The sequence below is a fragment of the Aulonocara stuartgranti genome (assembly GCF_965226115.1).
Source record: "Aulonocara stuartgranti genome assembly, chromosome: 22".
Taxonomy (NCBI): Eukaryota; Metazoa; Chordata; class Actinopteri; order Cichliformes; family Cichlidae; genus Aulonocara; species Aulonocara stuartgranti.
Genome location: NC_138957.1, coordinates 21221323 through 21233456, shown reverse-complemented (window position 1 = coordinate 21233456; position 12134 = coordinate 21221323). Strand labels below are relative to the sequence as shown.

The 12134-nt window shown below is 37.8% G+C and overlaps 1 protein-coding gene across 1 annotated transcript in view; it reads left to right on the top strand.

Moving 5' to 3' along the window:
• The first annotated feature begins 2040 nt into the window (after positions 1 to 2040).
• Positions 2041 to 12134, top strand: part of LOC309698674 (E3 ubiquitin-protein ligase RNF19A-like) — a 28046-nt gene continuing 17952 nt past the window's right edge. Inside the window, exon 1 of the mRNA XM_082521272.1 lies at positions 2041 to 2210. The gene's annotated coding sequence lies outside the window, so the exon portion shown is untranslated. The remainder of the gene's footprint in view (positions 2211 to 12134) is intronic.

The window sequence follows — 12134 nt, the reverse complement described above, 5'->3', positions numbered from 1 at the left end:
AATTACAAGTTTCTGTTAAATAAAACAAAACTCCCAGGAGGACAAAGTACACTTGGGTAACCTGATTCTTGTTAGTCAAAGTAAGCAAAGGGGTCAAATGAAGCATTTCTAATGTTACAGAGGTTCACATTTCCCTTTTCACCTGTAGCAGGTTTGTCAAAGCTAATGGTTCAACTGGCTTTTTGTTTGTTTGTTTCTGAGGGAATGAAGGATCAGATAGAGGACCACAGAATTTCAATTTATATAGTTACTGTGATGTACACCGTCTGCACACCGTCACAAACTTTAGTGAACTTTTTAAAGTTGGGCAGTCATGGTCATGTTAAGACATGTTACTTATCAACAACTAACAAATATCAGCTTGCTTTGAGAAGAAGAAAGTTGTTCTTAAGACAACATTTTTAAAAAACTACTATTACAGTGACGTTCCCTTCTTTCTTTCTTTTTTCCCCACAGTACAGCAGATGTAAAGGAAAGTCCTGGTGTTGAGACCAGACACATAAAAGTGTTCTCCGTGTAGTCGACCACTAAATATTTGGGTTAAGACTTGTTAGTGGTCATGGCAAAAATACAGTCAGTGTTATTTTTCGATTAGGATGACTCATAAAAAGAAGTTGAATGCTGGAGTTGTGGGTGTGTTACAAAACTACTCAGCAATGTCCGCAGGGGGACAGTGTTTCCTCTGCTACGTAAACACAGGCATGGTCAACGTGTCAAGTCATCAGCTGCAACAAGGAAGAAGTTTTCTAACTCAGTGAGTTATTTCACAAATAAAAGCTTCGTCCGGGAAAAGTAAAAGTAGGTAAAAAAGTAAGAGTAAAATGTTAAAGGTGGTAAAATTGTCCAGGTGATTTTATTTGGATTTGCAAATAATATGTTATTTTACTCATAAGAGCTTATCAGAAAATAACATTTTAGCACAAATTAATCCAAATTCTTAATATGTTTAGCCTTTTTAAACAAAATTCTTTATTTTTAGATGGCAGCTTATTTAAAAAGCATCTGACAAGATAAAAGTGTCATCTTCTGCCATTTGTAAGTTTTACAAATTAAAGAAACTTTAGACAATTTGGGAGAGATAAGATACACACATTAAATGGTAGACAGACACTGCAAAAACAAACAAACAAAACAACCCCAAACAAACAAATACAATATTCATCCAAATTAAATAACACTTTCATTTGAAAGATAATCATCAATAATTTTGTATGACATATAGTGCCACAAATGTTTATGTCATGCACTTTTTTGTATTGTGTGTCGAACATAATGCAGAATGCAGTTTGTCCTACTCTGCTGCAACCTATTAAAAAGCTATTAGAAATTGTAGACTTTAGAAAACAAGAAGAAACTGAATTGCTAAAGATTTGAACGAGGATGTAAGTGTTCTCACTTCCATTTATGTGTGTGAATGAGAGTGAGACAGTGAAGCTGCAAGGAGTAAAGGTAGTGAATTATTGAGACAAACAAAACCCCAAAGAAAAGGCTAACGTTTGATCATTCCCTGTAGGTTTGATATCCCCTGCTGGATCACATATAGAGACAGGTGTGGACACTTACGGTAGACTGAGATAGTTTGGACATGTGCAGAGGAGCAGCTGCATGTGTGTGTGTGTATATATATATATATACATATATATATATATATAGCCCTGCCCGTGATCAGGTACCCTGCTGGGGTAATAGGCTGGCCAAAGGAGGAGATAGAAGCCACTGACATAAAGACAAGAAAGCTCCTGACCATGCATGGAGGGTTTCACCCCAAGTCCAGCACCCTGAGGCTGTACGCTAAGCGGATAGACTGAGATAGTTTGGACATGTGCAGAGGAGCAGCTGCATGTGTGTGTGTGTATATATATATATATACATATATATATATATATATATATATATATATATATATATATATATATATATATATATATATATATATCTTTACATCGGTTCTTCCACCGCTTATTAGAAAAGCCTTTATCGTGAAAAGCATTTATTGTGAAATTATCATATTACATATCGGAAGTTTGAATGTTGTTTTATTTTGGTGTTTAACTTGACCGCGGTAATCAGACTCGGGGAATGTACCTCGGCTGTCCTGCCAGGTTTTTTCTGCTGCTACACATTTTCAGGTACTGCTTCCTGCGAAATGGAGACAACGGTGTACACTTCAGCTGTGAAGTAAAGGAAAATCAGGGGGAGGTTGTACGACGGTAAGTTTTCACCTCGTAGCTCGAACCAGCTGAGCTTTTGTAAGATCAGAACTTCCTTCTCTTCGAGGCTGCTGGGATGCTAGCAATTTTTTTTTCTTTTTTTTAGCTTTGTTAGCTTGTAAAATTTCCTTGTTAAAGTGGTGGTCGACAGAAACCTTTATCCGACACCAAATAAAGGTTTACGAGCGCGAAGGGGTGCTTATATAAACCACCCACTTGAAGTATTTGTTAGTGAGTGAGCATTTGGCTTCGGCTCAGCTGCTCAGCAACTCTTTGGGCGATTAAAGTTAAGTCACTAGCCACCCGTAGCTAGCAGGCTAACCCTGGTTAGCCAAGTGGAAATTGTAAACAATATTAGATCGTTTCTGCGCTGAGCTCCACACGACGAGTAAGGTATCTCATGCATGAACGTTTTTACTACTTTTAAAATAAGTTGACAGAGCTGGGTCTTTCCAGCTTTTAGTTTAGGGCTCTAAAAGCCGTGGCCACAGTTGAACTTTCGGAAAATATGCAACTTTAGCCAAAGTTCTTCTGCTTTTGTGTTTTGTTAGACATTTAGGCTAATATATATGTATACATATATAGTATACATGTATGTATGTGTGTATGTATGTATATATATCTATAAGTGAAGACGGTTTACTTCTCTGTTTTGGGGGTTGTGGGGGAAGGTTAATGATTTTACACTAAGTAACCTGCATGTAAAATCAATTTAACTATTACATTATGATCTCAATACAGATACTTCTGTACATTGTTTACTGCTGTCGCTTTGTATCACTGTTTTAATTAGTAGTAGCATATCAGTTGCTCAGTCCTTCCTCGATGGCGGTGCTGACTTTTAAAGCATGCATGTTAAATAAATTCAGGGCATCTTCACTGGGGCTTTCCGTCAGTGAGTCACGGTGCTTTTGCTTGCTCTTGATCCCCTGTAGCATTTCACTTGAACAGAATTAATTCCAGATTTGGGATTTGTACACAGAACCAAACCATTTGTGCTGTAGCTTTAGGAAAACTTGGTCAGTTCGGTGTTTTAATGTAGAAACTCAAACTTTACTATTCTTTCAGCGGCACAAGTGACTTGGTTAGTCAGCTTTTTTGTTGCTGTAGTACTACTGCCATGTTACACATAAATATATGTTATTGTTTACATCTCTTGAAACTAGGAATTTGTTTTAAAAGAAATATTACACATATCTTATGCACCTGCTATTTTCGGATGAGAAAATCTGTTTTTAAAAAATGTATAAATAAATAAAGAGATGACTAATAGAGGTCAGCCCCTCGTGGAAATTCATCAGAGAACTTTATTTACTCAAGCATGATTTGCATTTTTCCTTATTACATGATCAGAACACCTTAGGTTTCTGTCAGGTAAGGTAACACCGACTCATTGTGTCCTCGCCTGCCTTGCCTTTAATAAAAAGTACATTCTTAGCTAGGTAAAACCCTTGACAGGTGTATTGGTGGTTTCTAAAAAGTAGGTTAAAATGTTCTTCTTGTACTTTTATGATATAATACATTTAACTTTTATTTGCAGCTAACCAAGTTTGGGGACAGAAAACAAGAACTGGTTTCAGCTGATGACTAGTCTCAAATTGTCAAATCTGCTGAAATGAAACTCCTTCAAAGCTTCTTGGTTTTATTTTATTTTATTAGTAACCTGTGGCCGAGCCACAGAAGACCCTTGAGCTGAAGCAACATTTGCTCTATTGCAGTATTCCCTCTTATCTTATTAGAATGATACACGTATGTTGACTTTTTCTGTGGCTTGTTGAATGAACTAGCAAATAAGTATGTGCTGGGAACTGACAGAGAATATTTAAACATCTTTTTTTTTTTTTACTGTCAAATAGGGTTAATAGGGTTTTTAGGGTTTTCTGCTTGTGACAAATGATTAAAATGTGAGTCTTTTGTTATGTGGGAACAGTAATAGGTTATATTACAGCTTTATCTTTGTGTTTATGATTATGTAACCAGGAATCCAGATAACATAAAATAGACTTCTGAAGAATATCGTAGTAAATGTGCATAAAACTCATCCTGGTCTTAAAGCAGGACATATTTTAATCTTCAGCTTAGTTCTGTTATATCCCTTCTACTGTAGCTTTAGTAGACTTTGGCAGTAGAATTTCAGCCAAATAAATTTAGAGGCTGTGAAATCAGTGTGTCCATGGCATATATTGCACAGTGAGCCTCATCTCTGCTGGTGAATTGTGAGTCGTTGTTTATGGGGGTTTCTTTCCTCCTTCATTGTAGAACAGAAATAGCTAGTGCTGTCCCCTGCCCCCCATAAATTCACCAATCTGCTTCCTGCTGTTTATAGTGAAAAGTCTTTAGCGGACAGTGGAGGGACTGTTATGTTATGTATTGATGATGAGATGCACAATGTGGAGAACTGAAGGAGTGGATTCCCCTAATGTCTCCTGTTCTGCCCTAAAGTAATGAGTGTTGGCCCCCAAAAAATATGACTTTCGTTCCTGGGAATCTCTTGACATCATTCATGACATCTGTGTTTGCCCTTTCACTTGCTGTAAGACTTTGGCTTTGTAATGTTTACATCAGGCTGGCATTATGTCTTCATCACCAACTTTGCTGTTAACTCAGATGATTTAGAGGGTACATGAGCTTCTGTGGTATTCTTGGAGGAAGAAGAGCAGGACAGTTAAGACTGAATGAATAACTCGATTTCAGACAACAAGTCATTATTGAACTATAAATTAGTAACTAACAGTGGACCAAAAATTGGAATCCTAAATATCGACCTATGTATGCCAAACACTTTAGGAAAGCATCACCGGTCTAGTGAATTCAGCACAAGGAGGTTTTTTTTTCCTCTTATTTATATAGTTATTATTTTTCCCTTGAAGTTTCCTTTCTGCTTCCAATCATGGTCACATTGTGGCACAATACATGTCCTGCCAATGGCTTTATACAAATCCACTGACCCGTAATGATGGTAATGCATCAGCAAAGAAAGGGAAGAACATGACTTGCATCTAGTAAATATGCTGTATTTCCTAAGAGAGTGTGACTCAACTATAGAAGAACACTGCCATTCATTTGAAGTAGGTTTATTTTAAAGTTTGTATTTCTTTTTCCTCTCTGGTTGCTAAGTATAACAGCTGTTTTCTTGTTAAATATTTGCATAAGTCAAACACCACTGTGTCAGTTTTGAGCACTGTAAAATATTTTAGGTACTTTCTAAAATAAAGACCTGGGTGATATTTAACTGCGGTTTCATATTTGAGAATTAAAGGGGCGGCGACACAGGATGTGACTAGCAGCAACCAGAAATGACGCGGATAATGATATTCAGCGATTTCAGGTGACAACCAGTGAAATAACAGCTGGCCACGTAAAGGTGGTGTGTCCCCGTCCAAACTAAGAGATGGTATGGATATAATTGATTGACATGTGACAGGCTGATAGATTAGAGAGTTACTTAGGCAGTCAGAGCATCAAATGTCCACTAGCCCTCAAACACCAGCTAAGGAGTGAGGTACAAAACGCGAATTGGTTTCTTTGTTAACTGGAGACTAAAACTGAATGCAAGTATCACGTTTGTTACAGTGATCTCTTGAAAAATCTGCTCGCTGAACATTTCGCGTCTGTCGTAGCTCATATGTGTCTGTATCTGTCTGATAATGTGGTTACTTTGGAGTAGGGCTGCCACAAACGATTATTTTGACAGTCGACTAGTCACCGATTATTTCTACGATTAGTCGAATAATCAGATCATGCATCCATTGGACGTAAAACATACAGTTTATTGCACCAGCATGCATCTGCTCTTATATAACTATCATTAGCTTACAGCTTGAAGTGTTTAAGGTATGCGCTAACTAAAAATAAAGACAAGATGATAGTTTATTAAATTTTAATGACATCTCCAGATTGTTTCGGTGGAGTTTAATAAACTCAGCCGTCTGCTCCTTGCTATCTAAAATATAACAGGACACCGGAGTATACTCTCGAGTATCTCATACTTCTGATAATCAGTTGTCTGCTTGACGTTTATTCAGCTGTGTAAAAACTATAACTTTATTTCTCAGCCAAACCGATTTACTCAGGAACAAATAAAATATATTAAAAAAAAGCCAAACAATAACATTTTTAAGTTATCTAAGTGACTTATATTAAATGTTTAACCTGAGTAGCGAAAGACGGCGGTGGGTTTGAAAACGATTTGCCGGGAGTCCGGTGTTCTCACAGGCTCGAGTGAGCCTTGAACCCCGGCTAGCTATCGAGCTGGTGGGTAACAGACGTCTCAGAAAACGTCGGAGCGCTTTTGAAAATATGTGGTGTCCTGATAAACTGAGCAGATATTTGAGGTTTACACAGCTACATTCTCGCCTGAAAACATGTTAAATGTTTATTTTGTGACCCAGAAAGAATAATAAGAGTAATATTAAAACTAACTAGCTGCCGCCATTGTTGACAAATGCGTTGGGCCGCGCTATGAATTCTGGGACACAGCTTCTTCTTCTTCGGGGTTTAACGGCAGCTGGCATCCTTGTACATGCAGTGCTGCCATCTTCTGTTTCAGTCCGTTATTACACTCTTAAATTCTACTACTTATTCCTGCGTCTTTTGGGATCTTACAAAGCTTCAAACGACGCGTCGACTATTAAATTAGTCGTCGACGATTTTAATAGTCGACGTAATCGGAACTAGTTGACTAATCGTGGCAGCCCTACTTTGGAGTATATGTCATGTTGGAAACTGAAGTGTACACAGCATCCAGTGACACAGACGTGCATTGCCATAGCCAGTCAGTTGTGAAAGTAACCACAAATTTCACAAACGTTATTGGAAGTTAACACTTGAATTTTCAGAGCATCTGGATAGAAATCACCAAGCAACTTGGCATTCGTGATGGTATTTATATCCTTTTGATTGATTGCATTGTTTCTTCTTCTGCCATTTTTCTAATTGACTGGAAGAGAAAGGATCACCTCGAGTAGAGATATCCCACTGCTAACCAGTGTTTTGGCGGCAGTGCGGGCAAACCATGCATAAGTATAAATGCTGACAGCGGCGTTGGCTACATGGCAGGCTCTGGCAGGCATAATTTCAGTTTTGTTTGTGTGAAATGAAAAGCAGCGGCATAAAGCCAAAGATGGGCATTGTCAACATCCAACTAAAGTAAATGTTGTTAGGTTACAAGATTTACTTGGTTATTTCTTTATTTTATTACTTTTAAAACTTTATTTGGTTCTGTTCGTTCAGGCTTTTAACACAAACCTTTTAACGTCTTTAAAATACATATTTCCCTGATGCTTAATGGAGGACTGGACGAGGGCATGCTTGCTAAGGGTGAAAACCCCTCTCCAGAGGCCCTCTGTAGACCAATACCTCCACAAAGAGACACAACCATAGCACTGTAAATTAACCATAAGCCTGATCAGAGGAGAGTTTAGGCCTGGAAAGTTCTTCAACAACCCTGTGGTTATGATGGCAGAGTTCACAACCCTGCTGTGCTGCAGAGAGAAATTTGCTCTCAGCTCTGTTTGGAAATGCTTAAGATTTCAGTCGGTATATGGCATTAACCGTGCTGACGCAAAGCTCGATGCACAACAGCTCCGTGGTTGGGTTCACTATTTCCCGTTTATGGTTGGATGAAGCAGAGCTCACTCAGTGTCTAATGTCCATTCTTTATAACACAGCCTTATTATTTACTGTGTTTATATTACAATGTGTTGGCATGTAGAGCTTAAAGAAAAGTTTGTTTATAATGTAGCTTTGCAAATAGTTATGTCTTTTGTTTTGTGTCTTGACTTGTGAAATTTAAATGGTTCATTTTTCTCGTTTATCTTTGTTTGAAGCTCACAGAGATGAATAGATATCCCTTTGTGAAATAGGAAAATGATATCAGCACTTCCTGTCCTAGGTGGTAGAAAGTCATATTTCCCTGCTGTCTCCATGGTGATACATGAAGATGAATGTCATAATGACATGATAGAGTTTTGCTACGCAATCATTGCACTTCAAAAGAAGCTGTTGTCTCATCACTGTGTAGCAGATACAGTGGAAAAGTACCTCGCCCTGTTGCCTGTGACTCTGTTTAGTAAATAGTGCAGCATCAGAGGCATTCGCTCATGTACAGCCTGTCCCCACTCTCTGTTTAATGTCAGACATTATTATTATTATATTTGTCTGGCAAATAATGGGCTCAATAGAGTCATTACCCTTCAGGTTTATTTCGATGTCCAGCTGAGAGAAAGTTGGCCTACACCTTATGAGTGCGGGGAAATTGAACAATAACCAGTTTGAATTTGCTTCCATGCGTCTGATCCCGTGGATAGAAGCAGTGACAGCTGTACAAAAGTTAAATTATTTCTTCTTGGTGTGATATGTAAACACAGCTATGTAAAACAAAAAATAGATTTTCTATAGCGTTTGTCATCTAGTCTCTGGGCTGTCCCCTGGCCCCACGCCATGAACTTTGAATGCATTGTCATGATCAGGAAATCTGTCCTCAAGCTGGAATGTAACCAGAAGTTGGCGTACGTGATAAACACTTTTCTGAGGAACATTCAGAGCCACTTATTTCCAGTCTGGGATGGTAAAAGTATTTTTATCAATATCCCAGGGAGCTTGCATCATCTTTACCTAAATATAGACTCACCAAACTCACCGCCAAAGGTTTTCCTCATAATGCTATCACATTACCAAAAAAGCACCCATAGTCAAGTGCAAACTATTTTAAATCAACATGAGACGGGCGTCAGATGATGAGAGCCGAAATGTGACGGACTGGGTTCGGTTCAAAAATAGAAAAAGTAGATTATAAAAACAAAAACTGGCCAATTCATGATACAGGAAATGCCACATCTGGGTTGACAGCTTAGCTGTTTAAAGTACAGGACCGTAATTATGTTAGCCTAGATTCCCAAGGCACAAAACAAAAGTTTTCTGGTTCATTATGAAGGGTGTGTGACTCTGGGTTGGGAGGTGAGAGAATTCAGCTAGGCACTCAGTGAAACAGATATATAAATGCCAGTTTAATCAACACAGTATTTCTATTAGAGTGTCTAGTGTGCTGTCCATCAGCAAACATTACAGATTTATGTGCCCCAAATATTAGCTAAATTGTTATTTATTAGTAAAATAAGTGACAAAATTCCTCTCTGAGTCTGAGTGCACCTCGTTTGGGGTAATTATGGTTCAACGATGGCAGTGAGCAGGCAGTTTGTGGGCAGCTTTGAACTGCCCATTCACCTGCAGTGTGTCAAAACTATGTGGTACAACCGGTCTGTCGCTTGTCCAGTTGTTGGTCCATCAGCATTGTCCACTGTCTGCGCTTTTCATGCTGTATGTATTTATTTATTTTTAAATCTTTGAGGTGGGGGCTGTTACGCAGGTCGTAAAGCGCGTCCTCTACCAATTGGAAGATCGGTGCATCGATCCCTGGCACATCCTGCCCATTTACCCTTGAGCAAAATGTTGGTGTGTGAGTGTATCCGAATGTTGGGTATAAGTGCTTAGATACAGTAGAGTATAGTGTAGTATAGTATAGGGCTGCTCGATTATGGCAAAAATGATAATCACGATTATTTTCACTGAAATTGAGATCGCGATTATTTGACGATATTTATTTAACCCTTTAAGACCTACTATAGAACCAAGTCCGCCAGAGCTTATATTATTTTTTTACATGTTGTAGTGCCATTTGTGGGAGCATTTCAAGTTGCTAAATAACTGTTATAGCCCATATTTTAATAATATGTATGCATTAAGTCCATAGTAACTACATTAATTGCAAAAAAGTGCAATAAACTACAAAAAAATTGAAAATCGTTTTTTTTGTTTTTTTACATATATTTCTACTTGGAGAAATTTAAGAGGCTTATCCTTCAAAACTTTAAATACAAAAAAGTTGCAAAAAATAGTTTACAACAACAGGAAATTTATTTTGAGTGTCTTCATAGTTTTATTTTGGAGATACACCAATTTTTATATACACTGCAGGTAAAACAAAAAAAACAATCCTATGATGCAAATTTGCAAAGAAAACAGCAGGTGCATCAAAATAAACTATTTCCAGCAGTGCAATTCGAGTTCTAAGCATCCCAGAAACTATTCAGAAAAGTCAAACATGACCAGTAGAGGTTTTTAAGGTCTACAAGTAAAAAACTACATTTCCGCGAAAATGACGTCACTTCCGGTTTCGGCCAGGAAATGGCGGACATGAGACAGTTCGCGCTGACATCTGTTTCACTGTGGGAAGTGTTATGAACAGCTGATCGGATCGGCAAAGCGTGTTTCTGGAATATTATGTTTTTGTTCCTGCAAGCGCTTTTTATGCAATTTTTGCAAAGCTATATGTGGAAGGAAACCGTGACCGAGGACAAGCTGATGGCATAAGTTGTAAGTACAACTCCTCCGGTTTCATATGCAAAACAAATTATTGCGCTAGCTTACGTGGTTCAGATTCTACAGGGATTTAAAAGTAGTTACACAAAACGGAGCGTGCTGCTCTGACCGGCTTTAAAGGGTTAACAATGACTTTAAAAAATAATATAAAATAGTGTGCAACACCACTGAAGTTTTTTTTTTTTTTTTTTTTTTTACCTCTCTTTTCAACCAACGGCAGTCACTCTCCTCTCCAAATAACTTCTGCTTAGCTTTCCGAGCTTCCCTCGGGTCCTCTTAATCAGCGGTCTCCAACCTTTTTTGCGCCACGGACCGGTTTATGCCCGACAATATTTTCACGGACCGGCCTTTAAGGTGTCGCGGATAAATGAGGGAGGGGCTAATAATCGGCTCAGTCATTTTTAATGATCGTTGAAAGCCCAGATCGTAATCGTGATTAAAATTCGATTAATTGAGCAGCCCTAGTATAGTATGAATGTGTGTGAGATTTGGTGAATGAGGCTTGTAGCAGAAAGCTCTTTGAGTGCCCAAATTGAGTAGAACCGTGCTATATATGTACCAGTCCACATCTCATGGTTTTTTTTTTTCCCTTTTCTTTTGTTATCTACACAAACAGATCATGGTGTCATAAATAAAGCATTATGGCTCTTCTTGTATGTAGTATACAGCTTGTTGAGCGGCACTCATGTGACCAAGTGGAATAATAAATAAATCAAGTTGACAGCAATAAGTTATGTTACTGTAAGTGCAGTAAAAACTTCCCATATGGAAAAGAAATAGTAAAAACTTATATGTGATTACTCATGAAAGTGGCACTTTCTCATTACTTTCATATTTTTTTTTAGTAAGTATACAAAACATACAAGTTTCATTATATAATTTTTCAAGGGATCTTATATGTGTTTTCACTCTTGTATGCTTTTCATACAAATTTCATACAAGACGGATACAAACTTTATAAGATTTATATATATCTTTTCCATATGGGTTCTGAGCAAGGCTTATACTGAAATGCAGAGAAAGTGTCGTACTAACTACCTAGAAAGGGTTGTCCTGTGGATTGTTTCATTGTCACTGATATCTGATCTAGTTTCGTGAGTCTGATATTGGATTCAAATATTGAATCAGTGCAGTCCAAGTCTGTATAAGCAGCTTATGACCCAAAATCTATAAGTCAAGTGTGTCACATTCAAAATACCTGCAGTACTACAGTAGTCCAGACTGTAATACAAACACTTCGGTTTGTCAGGCGCAGGCAATGCTTATGACTGTTATTAGTGAAGTCGTTTGTCATTCTGTCTTTTTCACAAAGCAATATTACAGCAATAAGAGCTACTGAAGAAAGAGACACAAGAGACGCTGGACTTTCTTATTACATAACACAGATAATGACAAACTTTAACTCCAAGGACATAAATTGAAGTTGATAAAAGGTGATAACTTGCAATACATGAAAATATTATTCCAATGCTAATATCAAAATTCAGTCTAAAATTCATATTCTGCTGTGTGTTAAATGTGATAATATTGTATCATTGGGTCTCT